Source organism: Sturnus vulgaris, chromosome 2 (assembly GCF_052056855.1).
Source record: "Sturnus vulgaris isolate bStuVul1 chromosome 2, bStuVul1.hap1, whole genome shotgun sequence".
Lineage (NCBI taxonomy): Eukaryota > Metazoa > Chordata > Aves > Passeriformes > Sturnidae > Sturnus > Sturnus vulgaris.
This window is the reverse complement of record NC_142244.1, coordinates 1301744-1329516: the sequence shown is the minus strand read 5'-3', so window position 1 is coordinate 1329516 and position 27773 is coordinate 1301744. Positions and strand designations below refer to the sequence as shown.

At 37.8% G+C, this 27773-nt stretch overlaps 1 long non-coding RNA gene across 1 annotated transcript in view; it reads right to left on the bottom strand.

The window, feature by feature from the left end:
- LOC148224594 (uncharacterized) overlaps positions 1-27773 on the bottom strand; it is a 118993-nt gene that overhangs the window by 20574 nt on the left and 70646 nt on the right. Inside the window, exon 3 of the long non-coding RNA XR_015801916.1 lies at positions 3700-3838. This is a non-coding gene — a long non-coding RNA (uncharacterized LOC148224594). The remainder of the gene's footprint in view (positions 1-3699; positions 3839-27773) is intronic.

The window sequence follows — 27773 nt, the reverse complement described above, 5'->3', positions numbered from 1 at the left end:
GAATACCCAAGTGATTGTCTATAAACAGGATAAACTATTCATTACCTAAAGTTACACAAAACCAGAAACCCTTTTTGGTATTTCCAGCCTCTACTGCACCCCAAGACAAGAATCTACAAATTTGATAATTTCAGGCAGGAGGGATAGGAAATGGAAATATTTTGATAATTTAGAAGTGGAATAGCACATCCGTTTTGAAACTCACCTAATTTTTAAAGGTTTAAATACCTTCAAAAGATAATTGTTTGAGTTTTGTACCAAGAGTTTTCTGGAATCACAGCAGTTGTGACTGAACATTGCATTACCAAAAGTATCTCAGAGCCTTGCACGTTGAGTCAATGTGAGCCCTTCTCCCACACACAAACACAGTGCTTAATTTTGGTCACTAGACTAAAGAAATGCAGCACTTGCACCACTCTGAGAGTTTTATTTCCCTATAACATCAGGTTGTGTTACAATTTCTGCAGTAAGTGTTTCTGGATGTGTTCCTGCTGAACTAAATACTGTGCTCAGGGTTCCTTGTCTTTGTTACCAGTCTTTCACATGTCTTTGGTATTAGCTCTCGAAAGTGTTCACTAAGCCTATGATTCATTCTGCATTGCTAGTAGTCGTGCAAGAAAAGGATGTTGTTTCACAATAATTCCATGTTTCCCCTGCTCTTTCTCTGAATGATAGGTCCTGGTTGCTCCTTCAGATAAGAAACTACAAGAAAGTTCTTGGGAAAAGCAAGCACTCTTCTTCCAACAAGTAAAAAGAGGCTATCATCTTGAGGACAATCTGTGAACATCTAAAGAAGACAGGTCTGCCCACACAATGGTTCTACATGTATCAAAAAAAGCAAACAGTGAGAATCCTTCAGGCACAAAACATGCTGCATACACCATTAAACTACAAAGGGCTTCTGTTATGTGTTCCGAAAAAGCCCTTCAAGAAGGACAGTGAGTTGCAGAAATGAGGTTTTTGTCACCTCAGGATAGGTAAGGACAGAAAGAAAAAGTTTGTGTGTAACAAACTCAGGAATTCACAACAACCCAAGTTTAGCAATTCAGAATACTCAACACTCTCCAGTAAATTACAGATCACACTGACCAAGAAACAGACAGCAAAAAGAAACTTCAGGTTGTGTCTAACTTGCACTGCCAAACTGTTACTCTTAAAGATTCTCAAATCTTATTCTTCTCTTTCCCATGATTACTACTCCAGTTCTATCAAAAAGTGTGGTTGAGTTAGGACAGAAGCAGAAGCAAGCTTTTTCAGAAGCAATTCCGTCTGCATCACAAGAACTTATTTGGTATTTACTCTTTCCCACTGAGTAAAGCTTCTGAGGGTTAAGAAAATACATTTTTCAAAAAAGTAATTTGTCACTAAACTTAAACAAGACACTGCAGATAACTTGATATTTGTTTACATTTTAACAATGTCTCTTTTTTTGTAATTGGAATTTGAAACCGTAAATGTAAAGAATACAAAGCAAATCTTTTTCTTATTACAATTTTCATGCTTCCTTGGACATAACAGTGAGCAAGACACTTAGTTTTCAAGAATATTTTACTACAAAAGTAACCATTTCAGTCATAACTTGCAATGTGGGATAGCTAGGCAGGGAACTGAGGCTGTAAGCTTTGGAAAAGTGCGAGGTCACTGAGAAAGTAGATTCTCAATTTAGGTTTTAGCAAGAGTGGAGAAATAGAAAGTGTCACATTATTTTGACTAAGTTCTCTCCTGAGCTAATGCTTTCAGAGAAAACAGTTTCATTTTGAATTAAAACTGGTTTCTGAAGTGTTTCACATCTTTACCACCAACTGAAGGCAACAAGAATCTCAGCAATGCCACAAGAAAACAATAATAATAAAAAAGTAGGCAAAAATTTAAAAGGTCAGTTTACACAGAAGACAAAGTTGTCTTCTCACTTCTCCACTTTCCAATATGCAGCTCTGGGGAAAATTATAAACTCGAGGGAATAAGAAAAAGAATAAAAAGAATAAATTATATGCACTTCTTACTGTCTTTGACCATTGTGTTTTTCTAACTACAGCATAATGAACATTGATATGAATGTTGGGTTTATTTTCCTTCATTGCCTTCTGGAAATGTAAACAACTGCTAGGGCTGAATTATAATATTAGTTTTCAGCTTCAGTATTATCTCCAAGTGCTACCAATACATAGCCTCTCCACATGCAAACTTTCTTTTTTTTTAGCAAGTGACCGATACAATACTTTAGACTTCACAGCTTACATATGTAAATGCTTTGAATGTTCACAGAAAGCAGGGCTTCCAGTTTCAGAGAGCTATCTGAAAGTAACCTAATTGAGATCACAACCAGCTTCATATGAATACCCTGTGTAAGTCTGTAAGTATATATATAAATAAAAAATACATATATATATATAGAGAGAGAGAGATACACACACACATACGCATATAGACATATATATACAAACAACCCCTGCAGCCTTAGGGGAGTCATGGTCATCACATGTGTAATCTATTGCACCACATTTCTGCACTGGTCCATGAACTCAGGCTATCTGGTCCAGACACCCCCAATCTCAAATTTGGAGGGTTTTATGATAGATTTCTAAAGATCACTTATTCTCATACTTAATTCTCCAAAGAGTAAATCAAGGCCTCCTCTGAGAGCCCTCAATAAAAATCTGAAATCCACACAGTTTATTGCAAGTATCTGACGATGTCTCTTGGGAGTTTGGGATATTTCCACCCCTCCCAAATTATCGCAAACAGCAGAATTTCACTAATGGAAGAAAGTGACGGGTTGCTTATCAGGGATCACTGCACCCATCTGTGCAGAAGGCAGATACAAAAATGCCGTCTAAATAAGCCAACATGGCCACAGAAGCTAACCACCATTAGAAATGGAGACAGAGATCATAAACTGTGCTTTGCATCATTTCAACATTCCTGCCCACATTAGTAACTCACAGAGGTGAGGCCCTTAAATCCACTCAGCTCCCCTGGTGGGAAGGAACAGGATGCAATGTACAGTTCACACCTGTATATCTTCCTCAAACTGTGTATTTGTGTGCCCGGTGGGATGATATTTTTTCATTTGGTTGTCAGGAAACAGAACTTCATATTATGCTCCTGTCTTTTTCTTTCTTAGCTAGCAGCCTACAGTGAATAAGGGTTATCAGCCTACAGTGAATAAAGGTTATTGTGCCTTTTTTTTTTAATTGTTGGTTGAATCTAAGTATTTTTTATAAAGCCAGACTTCTCCATTATTCATAGGAAGCATATTGTTGTGAAGGCTTGCATTAGTTTGAGGACAAGCATTTAGATTAATCTCTGACTCTTATCCTGCCTCTATCTGGAGATAGCCAGAACTTGGATATGATCCACTTCAACCTGGTCTAAGTGAATCTGCTTTACCAGGAGTTCTAGGATAGGTGATCTTGTGCTTCATCCTCATCTCAATAATTTTGTGGTTGTATACATCTTCAGACACCCCAAAGACAAGGAAGGTGCTTGTACTGAATGTGTGAGAGTAAATTGGATGTGTCAATTAAAGTACTAATACTTCTTCATTTTTATTATTCTTCTCTGGTTGACAAAAAAAGTAGCCTGCACTGAATCAGGAGGACAAAATACATACTTGGAATGGAAACAAACAATTTAAAAAACCAAAAACAAAACAAGACGTCCTTGACAGTAGAATATTCAGCCATATATTTCTCTTACCTTTGAGTGAAATTATTACTTGTTACCTTCCCTGTGTGGAGCACAGCTGGTTTGAGAGGCACTTCAGAACACCCAGTCCTAATGGATGCTTCAAACAGACAGCCAACCCCCATTTCCACTGCACTTTTTTAAAAACCTCCTGGAAATAAAATTCAGCAATATTTCAAAAGTTATGTCTGCTTTTGAGAAACGTTTAGTTCTACAAGTTCTTGACAATTTTCCCTTGTAAAATACCTATTATTAGCACTGATTTCAATAGGTGATTTGCCAAGTCTCTTAATTTTAATGACCATTCATATTCTATGAAACATTTTGAATTTCTGTGGGGCAATGATCATAATTAACAGCTTATTCCACTCTGCTGTAAATATGAAAGAAGGAAGTATTTATCTTAATATTGTAGTCTGTAATTTATTACAGTTTCTTACTTCGTCAAGAGATGTAGATAATATTTATATAATTCTTAAGGTATACATAAATCTGTAAATATTTATATCAACATCTATTCACATTTTCTCATTTTTCCTGTACAGAGGCTTCCTACTGGTACTGCCAGCAATACCTGAAAAAAAAAAAAAACTTCATAGCATTTTAAAATAGTTTGTGATATTTCACAATGTACTCTGTTACTTTTTATGTGACGTGGTAGCTCTCAAATGCATTCACAGGTACATGAACCTGCACATGTGAAAACCTCTCTAAAGTTTTCTAAGGGCACCATCTGTAGAGAAACACTGCTCACAAGTCCAGGCTTCCATATGCCATAAACATCCAGTTTTATCATTTTCTTTCTTGCCCAAGGGCTTCCCTTGTGAATGATCAAAGCAGCAAAGATCATAAAATTTAACATGTCTAGTTGGACTTGAAGAAGAGGAAAAACAACAATCTTTCAAACAAATATAAGTCCAGTCTGCCAGTATACAGACAAATCTCCCATTTTAAGAGAGGAAGTCTATATTCAGCAGCTTATATTCAACATAACTGTCCTTGGAACAGAGAGGATTTTAGATGAAAGTGCTCAGATATAGTGTTAATCCTAGATCCATAATGCACTGAAAAATAATATATCTTTCAATGTAGTCAGAATAATTACTTGGACTGTATTGGACTGCATTTAATTATGATAGTTCCCTTCAGACATCAAAACCAAAATCATAGATGAAGATGCAATGAACAGAACGTAGACTACAGACCATCAAAAGTCCTAGTTTAAGGAATGAGGGGGAAAAAAAGGAAAATAAAAGAAAAAAGTAGATTTTGAACAACTTGCTTTGACTTAGTATTACCCCTCAAAAACCTCTCTTCATGCCAGTAACAAGGTAAAAACTGCTCACAGAATGGGGAAAATGTTCAACCATTGCTGTCAGTAAGTCCATAGGATAGCAACTAAGATAGCAAGGAAAGAAAGTAAAGTGAGAGCAGAAAAAGGTAATTGTCAAGGAACAAATTTTCATCACATCAAAATTAGACAGTCTGAACAATCACAGAGTCAGTTACAGGGCTGCTGTTTTTATCAGACCTTTAGAAGCCATTCTACCAAATAATTCTTATGCTTCACAGCTTTTTCCTATCAATCAAAGTTAGGGAAAAATAATCAAGTAATTCTCCAAAAACGTTAGAAAATTCAAGTATGCCTCAAAGCTGTCCTTCTACCTTGCCAATATTCTAGTGTGATTTGTTTTTAAATAAAGATTAATTTTTTACATAATATCTTCAGTCATTTTGTGCCATTCATCCCTGACTCCACCTCTTAAAACAGTGCGAAAATTTATATAATTATTTTTACCTTGACACAACATATGAAGACTCTATCCTAGTTTTTCTTATTCCACAAATTTCCTTGCCTTGTATTTTCTCATGAACATTAATGGATTTTCTGAGTTCTTTCTCTTCCTAACTAATAATAGTGCGTTTGCTCCTTTTTTCAGTTTCAAATGCCTTCTTTGCCAGTCCAGCTGACACACAGTGTTCAAGTGAGGCAAGTGAGACTTGAAAGAGCACAATAAGCATAAGAAACAAAGGAGAGATGGAGCCTCTTCCAAAATGCACCTTTAGATGTCGTTTCCTGTACTACATGTGAAAAACTAGAGCCATAAAGGACATTTTCAGCAGTATATACAGAAGATTTTTAATGCCATGTGTATAACACAACAGACCATGAAAGGCATTATCATTTTCTAGTTGCATGAGGGAAGCAACCCTTGAATGCTGAATTTGGAACAATCACATTTCAGGCACCTACTACTGGCATCTGTTCTATGGAAAGAAACAGAAGGATCCACCACCCTGGGCTAGTAAAACACACATTCTTTCTTATTCATCTCCTCCTCACATTATCTTGATCTGAGTCACTGTGTCCCCCAAGACAACATATCTCTTGGATATGATTTCTCATCTTTCCACACATCTACTAGAATTTCCCATATATTTTCAATCCCTACACAAAATCTTTCTGCCTTCTCTTTTAACTTCATCAAGGTGGTACAGCCCGTCACGTGAGCACACTGCCTTTTACATCTTGGGAGTTAGGCCAGGCCATACTTACACTGGAGAGGAATTAGGTCTGGACCTAGAGGAAGTCCTACAGTTTTGAAAAGCATTAAAGAGCTGATAAAACTTTTCTTAAGGTACAGTCAGCAGAGAGACTGAAGTCAGGGACACTGGTGCTTACACATGTAGATCGACTGAGTCAGTCATGATGTGAGACAGGTATGACTTTGAACAGTAGAACTGCACTGTCCCAACACTGTCTTGAGGAATTATAATGAAATGTGACAAGAAATAAGTAGTACCAGAGGTCAGAGAATTACTTTCTCAGATCCAGCAAACACCATTCTTTCTTCACTTTTTCTACTTTCATATTCAGTGCAAACAGAAGAGCATCTTTATGTTACTCCCAACTTACACCGGGCAAACATCAAAATCAGGTCCAACGGGAAGAGAAATTGACTCTTTTAAAAGGTGATTTGCTGCTCTTACCAGAGCAAACACAATGCACTTTTAGCAAACAGCTGCTCTGTCTATGACTCTTCAATCACAACTTGAAGATACAACAAGGATATGTTTCCCATGGAGCCTAGAAATAAGAGTTACTTTTAGCTGATACTTATCAGTAGACTATTCCCAATCCCTCCTTTTCAGAATACCTCTAAAGGCAAATAACAGGCAAACTGCAAAGGACTTCAGTATCCAGAAAAAAAAGAAAACCAAAAATGCCAATTTTTAATGATGCCAGTAAAAGAGATACATAAAAATCTGAGGCTTTACCCAGGTCCATCTGCTTCCTACTTATCTTCAGAGCAGTGCCTTAGTAATAATCTCTCACTTTACTCTTCAGTACTTGCTCACTGCAACTCATCGAGATTGGTTCTGCTTGTCTATGAATACAATGCTCACTGACACTGGAGCCTTTAAGAAAAATTAGGGAACCACACAAACCACAGAGTGTTACTTGCATCAACATCTTTTCTTTAAGCTTTATAAACCTGTAAGATCCCCACACTAACCATCAAGACTTGGGCTGAACAGTGGTTGATAAGATTTCCCTACTGTGAGAGCAAGACAAGCCAAAACTCACAGGAAGTTCATGCTGAGTCCTGGCAGGCCTGCAAAGACCCTGTGATAAAATCCTGCACAGCAAAGTGAAAGTCTTGGAAAGAATTGCCTCAGAAACAAAGCAATCAAGTTAGAGAAAGACGTAAGATCTGTACAGGACACCCTTCCCAAAGTCCATAACAGGAAAAAAAAGAAAAGAAAGTAATTAGGAAAAAAAAAAGACTAACCACCACAGGGTATTGGTATAAAACACAAACTGTTTGAAACACCAGTAAGAGAGTGGTTTAAGGTCTGCCGTAAACAAGCAGAATAATTTATGTGTTTAGAAAAGTGGAAAAAGAGAGCAAAGAAAGAGGAATAAAAGAGATCTAAAACTTATACCACAAAAAAGAATGAAATCTGCAAAAAGTTCACATATAAAACTTTGACTGAACTTAGGCACCTTTGGGTTTCACACACCAGTAGTTATTTCTATGCTCATATAACTCACACAAATTAAACTTTTATTAAGTGCATTCAGAACTTTCTATTTTTGCACATTCCAGACACTTCAGACTTTCCATAACTGTCATCTAGAGAAGTCTCACTCCCGAAGTACAGTGGCAGAAAAATGTGCAGTCTGTAGATATATAATACATGATGGCTGATCCTTTTTACCACATTTATCTTGGAATTCTGGTGACGTGAACAAACCACTTGAGTCTTACTTTACTAGGGTTTTATGACCAATGCATAGCCCCTAGGTTAAACTTGCTAATGACAATAATTAGCAACCAAAAATATTGCCATTCTTTTGCCCTTGAATACAGAATGATAACCTGTCACCCTGTGACTGAAGGCACAGGATCCTTCATACCACATGCAGCCAGCCAGACATATTTCTCCTGAAAATTCCTCTCTCTAAAACATCCCAAGTAATTTTATGTCAGTGTTACTAACAAACTCTATCATAAATTGGATTTATATAACACTGCCCACAAGTGTTTGATATGGTATATAACTGATTTCAGAAAGACAGAGAATAAAGCATCTATATAATGTTTCATAGAAGATGCAAAGTATCAGACTATATAGATTTTTTTTTTAGGTGATCCAAAATATCTAGCTATGTATGCATATCTATATTTATGTGCAGGTCCAGAATTTTTCACTCCTGCTTTTGAACTTTTAGTTATAAAACAGTTATGATTGACTATCAAATAGCCAAAGTTGCAAGCTAAGAACTAGTCTTATGTATTCATTCCCTTGAACTATGCAATCCATTGCAGTTTATTCAGATTTCTGACCACTGACAGGAGGATAATGTGTCATACTTCAAAGCCCATTTTGTCAAAGCATTGAAATGTAGTTTTCAAAAAGACTGTCACCAGTGTAATGTTTGTCAAGCAACATGTTTTTGAGAGTATTTTAATCAACTATCAATATATTTCTACATTGGACGTTTAGAAATCAAATGTTGTTTTCAATGTATTTAAGATACATTGAAAGTGTCTGTTGTGAAAATTGAGCTTAATTTTCTACTTTATTTTGAAGCAGAATTTTCTAAAGAGACATTTTTCCCCTTTTTAACATCAAAATGTAGATTTCACAAAGACATGGAATCAAATTCTTTCAAACTTCAGAAGCACATACCTATGCTGGATGCGAAGAAACAAAACTGATTATTTGGTGACAGTAGTACACAAACACCTCTGTGCAGAATAGATCTGTCTGAATAACAAAAAAATTATTCCCTAGTAATTTATTTAGCAGGTGAGAAGGGGGAACAGAACAGATTTTCTATGATGAATATTATTGAGCCATATATAAAACTGGTCATATGGTAAAAATATACATTCATAGATAATTTCATCATCAATTGAGTAAAACAACTTGGGCTGAATTTCTGTTCATAAATTTTCTGTTCAGCAGTTGTGCTTTTATTTATTTTATTCTCTGAGCGACATGATTTCTAACAAGAAACAGGCAAACCAAAGCAAAATAATTTTCAAAATCTAAGGCTAACAAAGTCAGAAATGTTAGTAAGTATTTGTAAAATCTACCTCCATTTATATATAAAATTTTTGATAAAAATGAGCAAACACAAAATCCCATGAGAACACAGTGCCACACAATTCCTTTCATTGCCTAGGGTAACAAACATTGTACTTTTCAACCCAGCCTATGCAGGGTTAGCCCCTGGCCTTTGAACAAAATGCTCCTAAATTCACAATGTTGGAAGCCACAGCACAAAGAATTGTAAAGACTCTTGCTGCAAAGGCTTTTAAGCTCACAAAACAAGGTGCTGTATGGCTTCTGGCACAGGAAGATATAAAAGTCATTCATGAGTGACTGTCACACCTCGTGAGAAAATACAAAGCAGCATAGACTTCAAACAGTAAATGAAACAGAGACCAAACACTCAAAATGTTTTTTGCTAGTCAATAGAGACCTGCTGTGGCCCGAAGCTCACAGACAGCTTTCAACTGGCTGCTGGATCTACTACCAGTGCTAGAGCAAATCAGAAATAAGTAGATTTCCAGTAACTTCAGAAGAAAGCTGGTCCCAGTGACAGTGAAGCTGTGGACTGCTCAGCTCCTTCGGAGGAACACCTGGAGGCTTGCAGAGGTGGGCTCCTTCCTGCAGAAGGGGGAAAGAGCAGCAAATACAAGCACTGGGTGTTTGAACAGGCACTACATTCTGAAAAACAGGGGGGAGGCTTGTGGAACACTTTGGAGGCACCACACAGGCAGAGCACAAGAACCTGGTGGGAATCCATTCAGTTCAATGAGTTTGGCATTAGATCAAAGTCTCAGTCTTATATTCATTGAGTTCACAAAAAAGTTAAGTGGAAGGACTATCACACCTGATAGTCACCATTAAAAGGTTATTGAGGCTCCTTCTGTAAGCTAAGATATGCTTTGAAATGCATATCTAGCCTTCCTAAGGTAAATGATGCTTGACTTACTCCTGCAAATGATTCTTGCTTTATCCTGATTACTAGAGCCCAGTGTTTAACTTCTGCATAAGACTAGGCCAAGCAGATGCCACACTGATGGCAAAGTATCTTTTTGGCCTTCTTTTGTTTTTTGGTATGTTTGGTTTTGTTTTGTTGTTTTGGTTTTTGGTTTTGTGGGGTTTGTTTGTTTGTTTGTTTTTTAAGTAAATTATGTTATGTTATTGAAAGCAGAAAGCAGCAATTTGGTAATCTGATTTTTGACAGAAAATAATTTATACCTTTCTATATGAATAGAGGTAGACAAAAAATAAATATATAGTCACATGCACACAGGACAGTTCCAGTTCAGGTCAACTTAGGAATTTCTTGTCTATATAAGTGTTGATTAGAGATAGAATTTTTTTTTTTTTGCAATATTCCTATATTGTCAACAACACTTATTTAGATGCAGTTACAGAAATCTTACTGCACTTTTGATGACATAACTGCTTTGGTTTAGCCACTCAATGTAAATTACTTTAATGGTAGTGATTCTGGCAGGTATAAAATGCTTTTACGAGAGAGTGCAAGTATTTTATCATTTATCATGTAAAAGACAGTATCAGAGAAGTAGGAAGAAAAAACTGTCTATCACAGTAGCTAAAAGATAATCTAGGCTCATTCATGAGGTTACTTCCTTCTATTTTTCTTTTGTGACTTATATTTAATGATAATATTTCTGAGAAGTGTCTCTTACTTCCTTTCTTTTGTACTGGAAGAAAAATCACAACCACAAACCTCTTGTATGAAAGTTGGAGAGAAAATTTAGAGGTTTCTCCAAATAAAGGCTGAAACAGTCAAACCAACAGCTACAGTTATGAAAGACTTGGGTTTTTTTCTTCCCTTGAACAGGCAGACCATCAAAAATTCAGGTTCCTCCGTATTAGCTTACAAATGCCCATACCTGAAAGGGCTAATTGGAGTGGTAAAAGAAGGCAGCTGCCTGTTGTTCTGCAGGTGTTACTGCTGGAGCAATACCAGGTGGAGGAGACCAGAAGCAGCCCCACACAGCACTTGCCATACCAGCACAGACAACTTGTGACCACAAGACCTTGCCCTGGAAAACAGAAAGTGGTAGTCTGTTCTGAAGTCTCTTAATAGCCATAAACTTTGCCAATCCTAGGCCTATTCTTGGGCCTTTGACGAAATTACTTGTACCAAAAAAATAGCTTTATAGGCAAAAAATAAAAGGAGTTCCCCAACCAGAAGAAGCAGCAGCAGCAGCCCCAGGGTCCTTGGTCCTTGCAAAGCTCAGCACGTGAGAGCTGTCAAGGAGCAAGGAAGGGCAGGACACCTGCCTCCCACCTGGGCTAGGGCTGCCCACACCTCCTGGGGCTACAGGAGCCCTGCCTCAAAACCCAAGGAACAACAAGGGTAAGAAAAAGACATGGATGTCTTTTCCAAAGACACTACAGGATTATAGAATTCACTCTAGAGATGCAGGAGACAGTTCTCAATAAGAAAAAACCCTTTCTCACCTCACTGTAGGTCAAGGGTAAAACCCTTGTTCTTCTCCCCTCTTTTTGGAGGCAGGCTCACACTGGAGACATTTCATGGGGTTCCTATGCATGAGGAACTGAACCAAACCAAAGCTTAGGTCGCAAGACCAGCATATTTCTTTATTTATCACACAACTTTCCCAGCTTCATCTCCATGTAAAGCAGACACTGTCCAGAACAGAGCTAGCAATGGACCCCTTAGTAAAGTGCGCAGTACCTTAGAACATAATATAAAGCCTACATCTATCCTTTTTCAGTAATAAAAGTAGTCCAGCTTGCTTCAAGAGCAGGAAGCACATCTCTGAGAGAAAAAAAACCACACATGTCCACAAATATATTTCTATGGCTTTCTCTTTTCATTCTCCTTGCACACAAGCTGATGAAAGCTAAAGGGCAGCATTCAGTCATACACACCTCAATACTCTAGCCCGCCTCCCCCTTCAGAGAACTTTAAAATTCAATTGCTCTTCAACAATGCAACAAAGCCTTAAAAAATACTCTTTTTCTGCAGGTTTGCACCAAAGAATTGGAAAAGCAATCAAGCTAGACATCTGCTAGAAGAGCAGCAATTAAGAGCCTAGCAGATATTAATGATACAGGTAATCCAGCCCCTCTCTCAAGTGGGCCCTGCAAGGCAGAGAGAACAAATACACTGTCGAAATAAATTCTTTATTCAAAAGATGTTTTTAAATCACAAACTGACTGATGATTATATATACTATGTTCTTTTCAAAATGGAGATTTTTTTTTTACCTCTCCTTCTTCTGTTTCCTTTATGCCAAGTGGGTACAAAAAGGCCAAGTCTATCCACTACTCATTCTGAGATATTTGTGTACTTGCAAAAAGCTGAAAGCACTTGTTGAACAGCTAAAGAAGAAAGACTGAGCCAATAAACTAAGTTGGAACTCCATAACAGTTCAAAATTCTGTTTTGGTTTATGTTTTTCTAATTGCTCAGGTACTGGGCAGAGACAGATTTCAGGCAGAAATTTGCCCACCATTTTAAAAAGATTTATTAATACTTTATCATCAAGATGTTTATAAAGGAAGCACCTGATAAAGTCAGAGTAGAGAATATTTTAGCAGTCCCTCTGCTCATGGTTAGGAAAAAGCAAGAACCAACTCCCACAACTTCACTTACCCTCTCTCTCTATTCTCACGTCCTAGTTTAGAGTTGATGTGCTTCCTTTCTTTTGCTCACCACATCTCAAATTATTTTTGATTTGATGGACAAGCACAGTCACCACAGTGTCTCTATTTGCAACAAAGACATTTTGGTCCTGCTGGAGAGAAAACCATGGATTGCTGTCCATACAAGCTCTAATTTGCCATTTTCCTGGTGGTGACTCACAACTATTACTTTTCCATATACCATGATGAGCTTGTGAAATCCTGTATATAAATAATGTATAGTTCATTTTAAACAGTACAGTAAATATCCAGCAATGCACTTCCCTTTGACTTCTCTCAATCACTGTTTCCTTCCAGTCTGCCATTGTTGTAAAATGTTTGTGTATTAAAATTCAAATTAGATAAAGTCAAAACAGCTTTATTAATTATTTGTTTGATTTTTAAATGTAAACCTTTTTCTTCTGTGTCATATTTTCCAGAAGGTGTAATCTTGCATAGCACCTCATGGTTTCCTTTTAGACTTGCCATTTACAAGAGAGTTAGGTGCACTGTGCTTTTCCTCAGCACATTATTCAGGGGCCTACAATCAAATTTAATCAGATTTAGGTTTAGAAAAACAGTTCTTCCTTCTGTAAGTAAGGGAGGATGCAGTTCATTATTAGGCTATGTTGTAGCCTCAAAAAAGTACACATCAAGCAAAATAAGTTTCTGCCTGCTTTGGACAGCCAAACCAGTGGAGTAAAACTCCTGCCAAGCTCAACTAGTCAAGGTATATGGAATGGGGGCACTCATAGAGCTCTTCCTTTGTGTCCACTTTGCCATCTTCTCCTCTATAAACTATTTGCAAATTAGTTATAGTTTTGTCAGTTAGCTGTAGGCAAAGAAAACTTCCTGGAAAAGTCTAGATGAAAAGATGTTAAACAAAACTAATTTTAAAAAGAGAGGAAAAAATTTTAGGCAGCAAGATTTTCTGTATCCATTTACTAAAATATTCTTTATACTTCTAAAAAGAAGCATTTATGTTCCTCTAATGAATCACAAAACCAAACTTTAAAAGCAGCAGATTATTATGACTGGAAAGGAGAGGACATGAAAAGGAACTTTACTAATGTTCTTCCACTCTTTTAGATATCTTCAAAGGCAAAAAGCTGAAACTAAGAAGAGAAAAGTACTTGGAATCTCTGGTAATAAGAATACTTTCAAGCCTTCTGATATGCAAGTATTTCAAGTGTCACACAATATTTCCTCACAGATGTTTTTATTAGACTCTTTTCCAAAGGTAAAACAAATTGCAGTTCTTCATCTCAGACCAGAATAGCCAAAGAATCAAGTGTTTACTCTCCAGGCACAAAGAAGCCCTTGGCCCCATTTTTAGTATCCAGTGTTTTCTCCATTGTTTAAATTACACTGCACACAGTGGCATTAATTAACTTCATGGCAAATAATAGAGTTATTCAGAGTTAATTTGCTTTCAGTAAAAACAGAACAATAGAAACGTACTGAGAGAGAAACTGCAGTTTGGGTCTCCCTAAGTACCTGGACTTGCACAAAGGAGGAAGATATTGAGGAAATCAATGGAAAAACACTTTTAGAAAACAAAATCTGTCTCTGTCATTAAAACAAACTTATAACTCCCTCCTGTACTACATCCTACCACCTAGACAAGTTATTGGTAATACTAGGGATCTTTTAGGTTGACCTAACTCAGTACTAGACATTCACTTTTACAAAGCAAGAAAGGGGCACAGAGGAGGAAAGAATACAGGGCAGGGGGAAGCCAATTTCAAGTAAGGTAAGGGACAGCAGCTGGCCAGATCATGGTGAGCATCCTGGGAAGGGACAGTTTTGGGCTGAGGCATGTCTTAGGGCAGCTCCCTATCAGCATGTGTGGTGCTGAGGCTTTAGGTTTCTCTTTCTCTCTAGAACAGTTACTGCTGAGGAAGTGTCTGATGGACAATCTGGGAAAAGGGATTTGCTTTCCTGATGCCTACAGCTGCCAGGAAAAAACACAGAGGTGGGTTCCACCTGACCAGAAGCCTTACCAGCCTACTTTTAAACTTGATTTATAATTATCTCTAAGCATGTTTCACTAATTTGGCAATACTTCATCCCCTGCCCTGAGAACTGCACAGGTGAAGCAATAAGCACAGGCATCACTCAGCCAGATCAGCTCCTTCCAGGCAAGGGACCTTGCTAAAATCTGATCATCACTGTAATGGCTTGGTCACCACTTCAGTGGTGCTGGACTCTGCCTGCAGAGAAAGCAGAGCAGGTTTTACCTCTCAGAATGCAGGGATACTCCAAGTAATTAATAACAGGAACTTAAGCATTGTATGGAATTTATATTAAAATACTAATGCCAACTAAATGCCTGTCTCCCACAGAATCTACTAATGTTGTTTGAATTATCAGCAGAAGAGTATCCAGGGGCCACAGTAGCTTCAGAAGAATCATAGAATGGTTTGGGTTAGAAGGGACCTCAAAGACCATCTTGTTCCAACCCCCTTACCATGGGCAGGGACACCTTTCAGTAGATCAAGTTATTCAGAGTCTAATCCAACTTGGTCTTGAGGCCTTCCAGGCGTGAGACATCCACAGGTTCTCTGTTGCAGTGCCTCACTACCCTCACAGTCAAAAACTTGTACTTATTATCTAATCTAAACCACCCTCCTTCAATTTAAAGCCTTTCCTCCCTGTCCTATCACCCTTGGAAAAAATCCCTCCCCAGGTCTTTTGAAAATCCCCTTTAGGTACTACTGCAAGGAACAAAAAAAACTGAGCAGATATCAACTTGTAGTACATAAATATTTCTTAATAGTACTTCAAAACTAAAAACACAAATGAAAGGAAGAAAGGTATCTGGGGTTGAAGAGAAAGAGCATTGTTTCTTCAGACATGTAGTATTTCTCTGAGAAATAGAAACTTAACCTGCTTCTGACAAGATATACCCTACCCCAATCTTACAAAAAGTGATTGAAAAATATTTTTAAACTACATGCAAACAGTAAATAAGTAAATGACCACAAATGTCTTGATTTATGACACCAGAGACTGAAAAAAAACAATTATGAAAAACTCCAGGGAAATCTATCATTTCACACCACCAGTATAATAAATCCTTCCCATGAAAGGCTGAGACCCCCTCAACCCAAAAAATTGCAGAGAGCTCACAGCATACCACCACTGTCTTTACAGAGGGGATCTCTAAGGTATACCAGGTATGGGACTTTGCAGAGTCTGCAATGTAAAATAGAAATGGACTTCTCTCATGAGGAAAAGCAGTTTCCTCCTGTACCTCCTTTTGCTTCACATTTACACAATTCCATTAAAAAAGCCCAAGGACTCTCAGGAGACTGGCTGAAGAGTATCAAATGCAAAAAAGATTTAATCTTCAGATTTGTGGGACTTCAAAGTTTCAAACACTCTGTAAAACATAAGTTTGCATGCTATCTTTAATTTATATGCATACATTTATCACAGTCAAATTTGTAAAAACCTCAAAGCAGATTTAAGGCATGGAAGAAGAATTCGCCTAAAGTGCTCATGGTTCTGTGGTCTGTTTCAAATCAAAATTGCTTTCCTTTGATTTATCGAAACCAAAAATAGACTCATGTCATCTGATTTCTAGTTTCTTGCTTTCCTACCACTCCTCTGCCAAAAATTCCTGTACACTACTCTTATCCAGGGTTGCATTGATGCTTGCAGACATCTAAGGGTTTTCCTAGAACATTTAAGGGCCATAGGTTTGCATCTCTCAGCAGAGAGCAGCTGAAGAATTTGTAGAGCAAAAGCATAATTAAACATAGGAAAACAAACACACTAAGCAATAAGGCTGAAAGTATGACATTGAAACTCAATAGGTTTCTGTATGAATCAGGGCCATTTATTCAAACACATGCAAGACATTCTCTCTGCTTCTACCTATCTTCTTTTGGCACAGGGTTTTTTACATCTAAAGTAGTATCAGCAGAGGAATAATTTTGCATTTCATAAATAAGATTAATTTTTGTTGACACAACAGATATTATAGAAGGGTGACAATGATAGAGCTAGAAATCACAGGCAAGAAAAACGCTCAAAGCCTTTCCCATATGCACAGGAGGAAAATTATCTATTTTTTTACAACAAATGCATTTTAGACTAGCTCAAGATCATACTAAGAAGCGTCTAGTTATTACCTGCTTGTTTACGTAAGTGCCTCCTTACTGTGCAAGTCAAGCGTATTGCAAAAACTTTCATTGTATCAGAAAATTTCTCAACATGCAAATACTTTCAACCTATTGAAAGGCCCAATAACTGTCCAAGGAATCAGTCTTGCAGAACCTAGACTTTTAGCCAGAGCCATCTGAACAAATAGTTCTCCAGCAATCCTATCTGTTAACAACATAATGACTTTTTCAGGCCGCTGGTTTCTTTCCTGCTTGTGAGGAGTCACCAAACCTATTAAAGGAATGGGGAACAGAAAGAAGCTGGGCAGCCAACTAAGAGGCACTTGCCTCCAGCTGGGGAGGGGCAGACAAACTGGCATAAAGATGGACAGTCTTGAGCTTGATTGCTTAACTAAGAATAAAGAGAGCTGAGTTCAGTCTCTGGCTCAGCCACAAAGTTTTCAATACCTTCATATAAGATTCCTGCATGAGCCCAGCTATCTGGGAAGAATAAACAAAAAAAATCCAGAAAAAATGCTATGTTAAATGTTGTATGTATAGAAGATTATAACATCCACACCTATTTTGTACATAAGGTACATACATTTTTCCATGAGTTTGTTCATATTTCCTGTCATGCCAAAGGAAAATTCATTCAAATCTCCTGTTACCTTATAAGCATCTTAATTACTGATAAAATGAATAAGAGATGCAAGAATTTCCTTTCTCTTCTCTGGGGATGATATCTATCCATTTCTTTTGCTTTTCTAGAAAGTGTCAGTAAAGCAGTATTTGCTCTTGTGAAAGTGTTTGCTGTTGGAAAAGAATTGGGGAGTGGAGACAAAAAGAGAGGAGTCAGTCTGAAAAAAAGTGGGGGTTTATTTACCCATTTGGTTTTGATTTCAATTTATCAGCACAATCGTGTGACCTAAAAAAATGTTAAGGAAAAAAACCAAACTACATCACTAAACTACAAATATAACTAACAGTGTGGTTCATGTAATCTGATATATAACATTTTCCTGATTTTTTATATATAATGTAACAGAAAAGTTGTAACAGGAAGAAAAGATAAAGCTTTGAGACTAAAGCGCAATGCAGAGAGAGAAACAGGGATGTAAAAGAAGAACATGCACAAGGCTGAGTAACTGCAGAGAAAACGTTTAACCTCTCCACTAGTTCTTTTCTCTCTAACAGACACAGAATGCCTTTACAATCCTATTTGTTCCCTGGCTATCATAAAAAGTTAACAGCAGAATGGCTGGTGCACCACTTCTGGCAACTTCACCCTAAGCCATTCTTAAAGGGTTTTTTCTGCCATCTGCATATATCCATACTTAATCAACATCAGTTCTTTTGTTTTCCAACGTGAAGTATGATGAGACAAATTTTTTTCACAAAAACTGTATTCTCATCAGTTCTTTGTATGTGGGAACTCGAACTACTGAACAGCCCTCAGAAATCATGAGGCAGTGTTATGTGCAATAGACCTCATGACATCCAGACATTTAATCAGAGGTGTAATTCAAGTGAGGGGCTGGCAAAACACATGGACTTCTTTTGCAGGAACCCTCAATGCTACTCCAGCTATCATTTTCCTTTTCCTCTTCCCTTCTCAGTTTCCAGAACTCGGGAGAGTAGAAAGAGAAGTTGGTGTGGTGTTGGAAAGAAATGGGGTGGAATGGGGCTGAACAAAGATGCCAGGAGATCTCTATTGAGAGCCAAGCTTTTTTCCCCCTCCTCCCATAAGTGCTCAAGAGCTATTTACAAAATAAGAGGTTGAATTTCTTGCTACCAAAATCATGCCAGTGTAAGTGTGCCAAGGCAGAGGATTAAAGGAAGGCTCACAAGAGACCCACCAGCACCTCAAGGGATTGAGTGTCTTTGGAAAGTCACCATGTGGCCCAAGAGCCCTGGATACATGTATCTCTCCCAAAGCTGTTGTGCTTGCCTACAAGTGGCAATCCCCCAAACTCAGTATTGGGCCCAGTCCTGTTCAATGTCTTTATTCTTGATCCACCCCAAATATCTACTCTCTGGGCTGAATAAGATGTCCAACAGAGACCCACAGAGCACCTGGGGAGAACACCTACCAAGACCTCAATAGTGCCAACTCAGCCTGTCATTTTAGTCTTACAATGGCAAAAGAAAATGCCAGTGTAGTCTTTCAGCTGGTTTTAGACCACCTTTCCCAAAAATCTTATTACTCCTTCCATAGAAGGTGTGCCACAGCAATCTCCTTCTCCAGTCCTTTCAAAACAAATTGAAATTTCAATACCCAATCACTACAGATCTTAGGGGGTGAGGAGAGTAGAAGAGAATCCACTAAGGTGCTCGTCCTGTTTCCCTTAAGGTCAACAGTAGCACTGAGAACTCGCACCAATAACAATCCAAGCCAAGGAGAGATCAATAAATTCAGATGATGTCTCTGTAGATAACTGGGCTTCTCACATCCCTGCTCCCCCTCTCCCCCCCAAGAAATGAATACATATAGTGAAAGCAGGCCTGAGACCCTTTTTCCCCATAAGGCTCAACAGATGTTGCCTATGGATGGTTTGCCTGCATATATTACTATTAGCTGTGTATTTTGCCTGTACAAGTGGGGAAGGAAAGAGAAAAATATTATCTATCCTAAGGAAATAAAGAGGTTTTTTCTCAGCCACATCTCAACATGTTTTTCCATTTTTTCTCCTCTTAACTGTTTGCAAGAATTTCAACAACAGTCTTGACTAGAAGATGAAGTTGTGTCATTTCCATTTCAGTGAATGCAAAGCTTTTGTTTTTACAAATCCTCATGTTTTCCCATTAGGCCTCTGTAAGGAAAAAGAAGAGTTGTGATATCATGCATATATACAATATGATGTGCATGAAGTACATCTAAAACTAAAATTAAAATCTCCAAGACAGATGTAATAAGAATTTTGCAGGAAAAGTTATCAACATTAACATACTAGTTCTAATTTATTCTACTTCATGCATTTAAATTTATTAACTTCAGGCCTTATGTTGGCTACAGAGTATGGCTCTGCATTCCTGAGTCAGCTGACAATAAGCAGTAAAGTTCCAATAAATTGGAAAGGTGAAGTAGGGTAAGCCTAACTAATGGAAGAAAATGATGCCAGTGCAAATCCAAAACACCACAGTAAAGCAGCAGCAGCACGAAAATATTCCACCATATGTTTCAAGGGCTGGCTGAAGATTCATGCAGAAAGCTTTGATGTTTCTACTGTAATTGAGAATGTCAATATTACCAGCATAGAAAACTTGCTTCTGTCAATTAAATACTTGATTTTCAGACTCCACTTAGGAAGAATGTCTGCTTCCTCAAATTCACTCCACGCCAGTTCACCTTATGTTTTAGAGTATGTAAGACAGAGGATGTAGGACTGTACTTTTGTGTTTTTGTAAGAGTCTGGCTTTAGAGTGAAGAGCAAAATGGGTGTATGGAAATTTTCTAACTCAGAAGCCATCTGCACTCTTTCCAAGAGTGCAAGTGGAAATTTGTGTAAGAATCAGGTGGATCCCAAACATTTTGGCAAACTGAAAGCGCAGCTATAAAAAATAGACACAAATTAATATACACAAAGGCCTTATCCATGGTGAAACAGCAGCACACCACATAACAAAAGCTTGTGAGAAGATCCACAGAAAAATAACTAGAGGCACTGAAAAGAAATCAAACTCGTGGGGACAGCTGGCTCCATCTCCCTGCTCAGTCCAAAGCTGTCCATTCACAGTTTTTGGGGATAACATGCCCTTTATCAGAGGAGCCAAAGAAAGATAAAACTGACAATTCTTGAATATCGCAAAATAAACAGGTTTAAATGCTTCTCTAATCTGGTACCATGTCTTCCCCATGAAATCAAGCTACACGGAGAATTTGGGCAGTAAATTAAGGCACTAACACAAAGAGCAGTCTCATTTTCCACAAGTTGCTAAGCACATAGGACCTCCTAGACTAGAAAATAGGGACTTCTTTTTTCTCCTCCTCCCTTACCCCTACTTTTCTGGGGGGTTTTTCTAAGTCCAGAAGAGAGTGTGCTTTCAAAGCAGCTCTGATCTCCACTTTGGTCTGCATCATTAGGCAGCCCTACAGCAAGATCACTTCCAAATGAAATTTGGGTGGCAGATGCACATCAGCATCATACCCAACACGCTGCATCTTTAGATGGTCGTTCTGTGCACCAGGCCAAAGCTGAAGTCTGCAAAGCCTGCAAAGATGTTTGCAGCCTAAGTAAAACATCCCAGAAAATATGTACACCCTGCATAACCTGTCCTCAGCGTTGTTTTGGTGACACTGTTGCAAACCACCTGCAGCAAACCTTCATGCAGAGGACAGGCCTGTACTTCCCTTCTGGTCCTCACTAAGAGATGGATGGGATGTGTCCTAATTTTTCAGCTCCATGACAGATGGGAAAAGTCTGAATTAAAGTGAACTCTGTGAAGATGTGTGTCTAATGCTTGTGATATTAAGACAAAAAACCCACTCCCTGCATATGTTAACATAGTTCTACTTTGCATGGTTAAAAATAGAGTTAGTCCGACTTTAGGGATCTGAACTTGGTCATACTGTGCACACACATTAATTTCTATTTTTTTGTCAAATTAAAAAGTTTTGTATCTGTGCTACTATATTTCTGTAGTAAACGATCAAGGGACAGCTACACTCTGAGGATTAAAAGTAAAACCATCTCCAGGCAGAAAGCCAGCTAATGTTATCAAGACAGTCCAACTTTATTCAGAAGCCCCTGAGGCCCTACACATAATGCCAAAAGAAGAAAAGTGTACTCCCCAAAGACAGTACCACATAAACAGATGTCAAGGAAAATGGTGAGAATTGAGCCAGGAGAAGGAGGAAAAAAATTGAGGAAAAAGACACAGCATAACATCCTCATCCTTCAGGAAGAAGGCCCAGAATATCTCAGTGCTGCTGATCAACATGCCTCATGAACCACAGAATATAAAAGCAATCTGTGCCCATTCTCTCCACACCCAAATTCTCCCTCTTCTCCTCCCCCCACCCCACTCACTTGCAATAAAAATTAAAGCACATTTGTGACTATGGTAGACTAACATCATAGTGGCAAATGTTGAAACAATCAAATCGGTGACCTCCTGGTAAAGTTACAAACCCATCTTCTCCTTGTCTTCACTTTGTAGAGTTTGGGACAAAGGCATCTGATCCATTTTATAGGAGCTGATGCACTGAACACCAACCATATGCCCTTTTCTGTACCTGTCTTGGTTAGGTTGCAGATCCATAGCACCCTCCAAGATAAATTTTATACAAAATCAAACCAGTATTTTGATAAACACCTCATCAGGGTTTTGTTTTTTTTTTCCCATGCCATGAAATTGGATTAGGAGGGAAAGTTAATTACCTGGATAATCATGTTTGTTGAAATCTTCTGCAAAATTTAGTTCACGGGAAAAAACACTTTTTTTTTTTCTCTGCCATGAATAACATTTTGGCAAAGTGAAAAAAAATTATAAATGCCAATCTAGCAAAACTCTTCACACATTGCTGTGGTTTAACTTCAGCCAGCAAACAAGCACCACGTAGCCTTTCATTCACTCTCCTCCGGTTGGGATATGCAAAAAATTCGAAGAATAAAGGTGAGAAAACTTGTGAGTAAAGACAATGTAATAGGGTAAAGCAAAAGCTGGGCACTCAAGCAAAGAAAACAAGGAATTCATTCACCGCTTCTTGTGGATAGGCAGGAGCTCAGCCATTCCCAGGAAAGCAAGGCTCCACCAGCTGTAATCATGACTTGGGAACACAAGTGCTATCACTCTGAACATCACCTTCTTCCCCAGCTGTATCTGCAGAACATGACTCCACATAGTGTGGGATATCCCTGTGGTCACTCACTGCTGGGGTGGGGTGAGAGGCAGGGAAGCCCTTGGCTCTGTTTAAGCACTGCTCAGCAGTACCTAAAACAGCCCTGTGTTATCAACACTTTCCAGTACAAATCCCAGACACAGACCCATATTAGTTACTGTAAGGAAAATTAATTCTGCCTCAGTCAAAACCAACACACACAGGAACAATTTAAGTGGTAAAAAGTGTCTGAGCCAATTTGACTACACAAGGACTTGCAGAATATGGCTTTTGCTTTTTAAATAAAGACTGCCAGGGCATCAAAGACAAATAATAGATAGAAAGAAATCACAAATCACAATTTACATATTTTCCCCACCTGTTAAAATACTCCATTATGTGATGATATTGCCATTTTCCTACCTTTCTTTAACCTTGGAATATTTGATAGATAGCCTCTAAAAACTCATGTTCTTACAGTATTTCATCTTGCTGGTTTCATTAACATAGGATTATAATTCCAGATCTCATTGTTGCAACTAAGGCAGGAAGTCTCTATATAAGTACAGCCCCCCTAAATACTACTGATATTTGATTTATATTTTCAGTATTTCACATTATTTTAGTGGCATAAAATTGAATATTGCAACTGAACAATAATTTTTTTTCATATATTGAAGCAATTTAGAGAGGAAACTAGATGTAGATTGTTAAGAAAACTAATGGCTATTGGAGTTTTTGTGTGTGTATATATACATGCACATGTGTATGGGGTGAATTTTGACATTGATTTTGACATTAATTTTATTCTTGCTAGTTTTTGCAACAGACGGCTTCATATAATGCTGACATAATTCCAGATGCTAAAACAGTTTAAACTCGGCAAAATTAAAAAGTACTAGCTATATATAAGAGAGCTCATATAATATATATCAACAAAGTATACCTAAATTTGTATCATGTTTATATCCAAGTTTATGCCATATTTAATTGAAAATTTCTATTTCTTTTCTAGATAATAATGTCATACATTATCAGTAAATAAGGGCCTGAACATACCTCACTTGACATAAGGTATAACAATATTTTTTTATGAGCCCACCCACAGAAAAACTTCATACAATGGCTTTGTAGAAGGGAGTGCACTTCCTTCAGCTCTGCATGCACTGGTGAGCACCCTGTCAGTAGGCAGATGAATCGGAGGCTTCTTCTGATGGTTTTTACCCTGTTAATGATGTATTTAAAACCTGATCTGGACCATTAATACATTTCACATTGAGCAAAGCAATACTCTGTAGAGAAGGATTTTCAATTAACTTCTAATTTAAGCTGCAAACTAAACAACAAAGTTTACAGGAGATTTGCTGGCTGAAGATCTTGACTTCTCTGCAATACCTTTTAATGCTTTAGCTCTGCAGAAATTAAAGGACTGATACAAGAGTTACTAGATAAACTGTACCTTTTTTTTATATGCAGGTGTCAGCCTTGATGACAATAAGGATCCCTTCTGGTCTGAAATCTTTGGAATCAATAGCAATGGAAGGAGACATGGCTTCACAGAGGGTACCACTAAAACATTTATTTTTTCTTTCACTATTGTACCAAACAATCACCAAACAAAATTGCCTTAGCATAAAACTTGATTTGAACAGCTCTTTCAGCAGTGTAAAACATAATATCCAAAAGAATTCTCCTGAAAACAGCAGCGGATTTTTATCAGCCAAGTTATAAAAAATTTGGATGTAGCAAGATGCAATCCACCAATCTGCTCAAAATGTGATTTTACTTTATTTGTCCAATGATCAAGAATGTTCTGTCGATATTTTTTCATTTCATGCCTCTCACTAAAAATAGGGAGACCAAGAAAGGAAGGGAGACTTGAGAGCCTGGAGAATAATACACAGCCATATTTACCCACAGCTACTGCCACCATTTTCCCAGGAATTTCTGCAGAGAAGTTTTAGGATTGATAGGCATGAAGAATGACTGAAAACCAGGAGGAGCAGGAACGGGGCTCTATGAAGGACAAGTGCTGGTAGCTCTCAGATTAGCTAGTTGGTATTAGATTAGCTGCACATCTCTCTGCAGCTTTCCAGACAACCAGATTGCAAGACAGAGGACAGGCAATAAACCCAAATGGACCACAGAGGTGACATGGGAAGGAGAGACTTCCTGTCTCCCACAGGCTTAACAGTGGTAGGAAAAAAGCCATCACAAGACCAGCAGCCTGGAGGTGCTGGTCCAGTAACTGGCTTCCCTTGTATTAATTATCAATGCACAAAATCCTGCACAGACAAGTGGGACGTGTGCATCCTGCCCCTGGGGCCAGGCAGCTGAACAGGCTACCCAGTCTTATACTCTCCTACACATTTCACTACAAACAGTTAAGTGCAGAAGTGCAAAGAACTGAAATCAGTTTTGTTTTAAATAAAATCATCTTCCTCTTCTATAATATCTCTGAGATTTGCTACATTGCTGACACCATAGAGAAACAGTTTCTTAGACTACAAAGTGCAAAACAGGTTTTGGAGACCCTGAATTCTGTTTAGAACTAGAATCATCAGCAAAATTCTGCAAGAAAGGCTTAAAAATTATGCAAGGAAGACTTTCTATAGTGCATATTTTAATGTGGGAATAATTGACATGACAAAAAAACCCCAAAACAGCCTATTCTCATAAAAACTACCAAGGAGTTTAGGAAACTAAAGCACTGAAAGAAATTCTACATGACTTGCTAAGGACACTCTACCCTGTCTAACTCTCTGCAATTTCCAAGCCAGAGAAAAATGCAGCCTAGGAACTTCAGATAACCCTGTTTATATACTCTGCAATAAAATCTGCCTATTACAACTTAAAACAGAAGGATATATTAACACAACACTAGTCAAGTCTGGCTTTTGACATGCTCTTCTACTCTTTCTGATTCTATTTTTAAAGCTGTTTCACATTCTGTTCCTTATAGCTAATATTACACTTACTCTCTCCTGTTTATTGCTTTGTCCTTTTTATTTTATGGGCAATTTGTTTTAAAACACTTATTACAAGTGTTTTCCATTTGTTAAGGGACAGAAAAGTATAGCTTTGTTCTAAATTGTTTCTAAAAATTATATCCGAACTATTGTCAAATTTTTAAAGAAACAGATTGATTTTTCTTTCACAGTTTTCAGATCATCAACATGAAGAATTGATCAGAGCTAGATTTTCCATCACTTAAACTTTACAAACAACGTCTGATAGTTTTTAATTATAAACATTTTGGTATATTTTCAAAATTCTTTATGAATATGAAGGAATACAGTGGGTGAGTGTTGGATAACAACTACAAAATTATGTCTTGATACACTAAAATGTTTCACTTCAACGGGTTGTTTTGTATTCATTTTCATACATTCAATATAAACAATTCACATACCTTCATATCAGTTACTTCTACTTCTTCCAGAATAAAGATAAAGCAATATATAAAAAATATTCACTTTTTTTATAAAAGCCATTTCTGAAATTAGAACTGCTATAATAGGTAATTGTTAACAAAAAGTAACTTAGACAACGTGAAAGCAGAGATACAGATCATTTATGCCTACTTGAAAGACACATGTAGCTTCAACAAAATCTGAGGGGCGGCACTAAATTAGCAATGCATCCCACTACAAAAACAAAACAAACCACCTAAGATGGAAATCCTCTTAATAAATGAGATTTATCATAACCCTGAATAGCAAGCACAAAACTATTTGACACTATAAATCCCTTAGTTAACCAAGCCCCGTGTGAAATGCTACCAAAAACAAGTACATGAGACCAACAGAAGTGAAATAACTCACAGAAGGACAAAGAGAGTCTGCAGCCAAGAACCTGGAAAACATGGGCAGAAGTCTGTTCTCCCACAGACTTTTCATAACTCTGGCCAGTCATCTCACATACAGCCTTGCAGTGTGTGAAACACAGAGACAATCTGTCAGGGGAGAAGTTTCCCAACACACTCTCTGCTGAAATAGGGGACATTCTTCCCTTCTTCAGCAAAAAACCACCTGTGCCACATTTTTGTTCAGTTTCTTGCTCCAGCACAGAGGCTTACCAGAGCACTCTAAGGTGGGCGAGGAAAAATCCTTGCTTTTAGGCAAGCATGTCATCAGGCAGTGCTGGCACAAGGGACATGGTGACACCACACAGCTAAGGAACGTGAACTGAATCCTCCTTTTCACAGTCAGAGGGGCACTGCCACAGTGCACACTCCAGGGCTGGCATCTATCTCCTCCTGAGATTTTCATTCTCTCCAAGGTCCTCTTCTTCAGCCACTATATCCTCACAGCTTTCATCTCAGCTGCTCACATGGCAGCAAAAGTCATGATGTCAGTCAAGAAGAGTCAGATTATTTTAGAGAATTAAATAGAAAGCGTTTGGTTCTTCCATTCATTTTGCCCAGAACAGGTTAGGGAACCCCTCACAGACAGCCTGGCTGTGGGGTGGCAACAGTAACTATTAATGGTGACTTGAAAGGGGAGATCAAGGCAGTGTGTACCACGAGCTTTTATTCCTTCAAGCCAGTTTATCTTCAATCTTAGAATAAAAAAATTAAAAGGAATAAAACCATAAAAATAAGATAATAGTACCTCCATTTTTTTCAGAGATGTTATGACGATAAATACATTAAGGATTATGAGATGTTCGAAAACTATAGTAATAGGGAAGATAGAAGTAGCTAAGATAGATAAACTGCTATAAAAAATGTAGAGAGACTTTTAAAAGAAACATCCAGCTACGTAGAGAGCACAGTACTTTTGTAGTTACTATTTATGTGCCATCTGTGAACAAGGAAAGTACTTAAATCAGTTTTGTTTATGCGTGAGCTGGGCAAATAATGTGAAATAGTTTCTTGTAAACCATCATCGAAATGTAAATTTTTCTTGATTGCCTCCCCATTTTGATCACCCATTTTACATG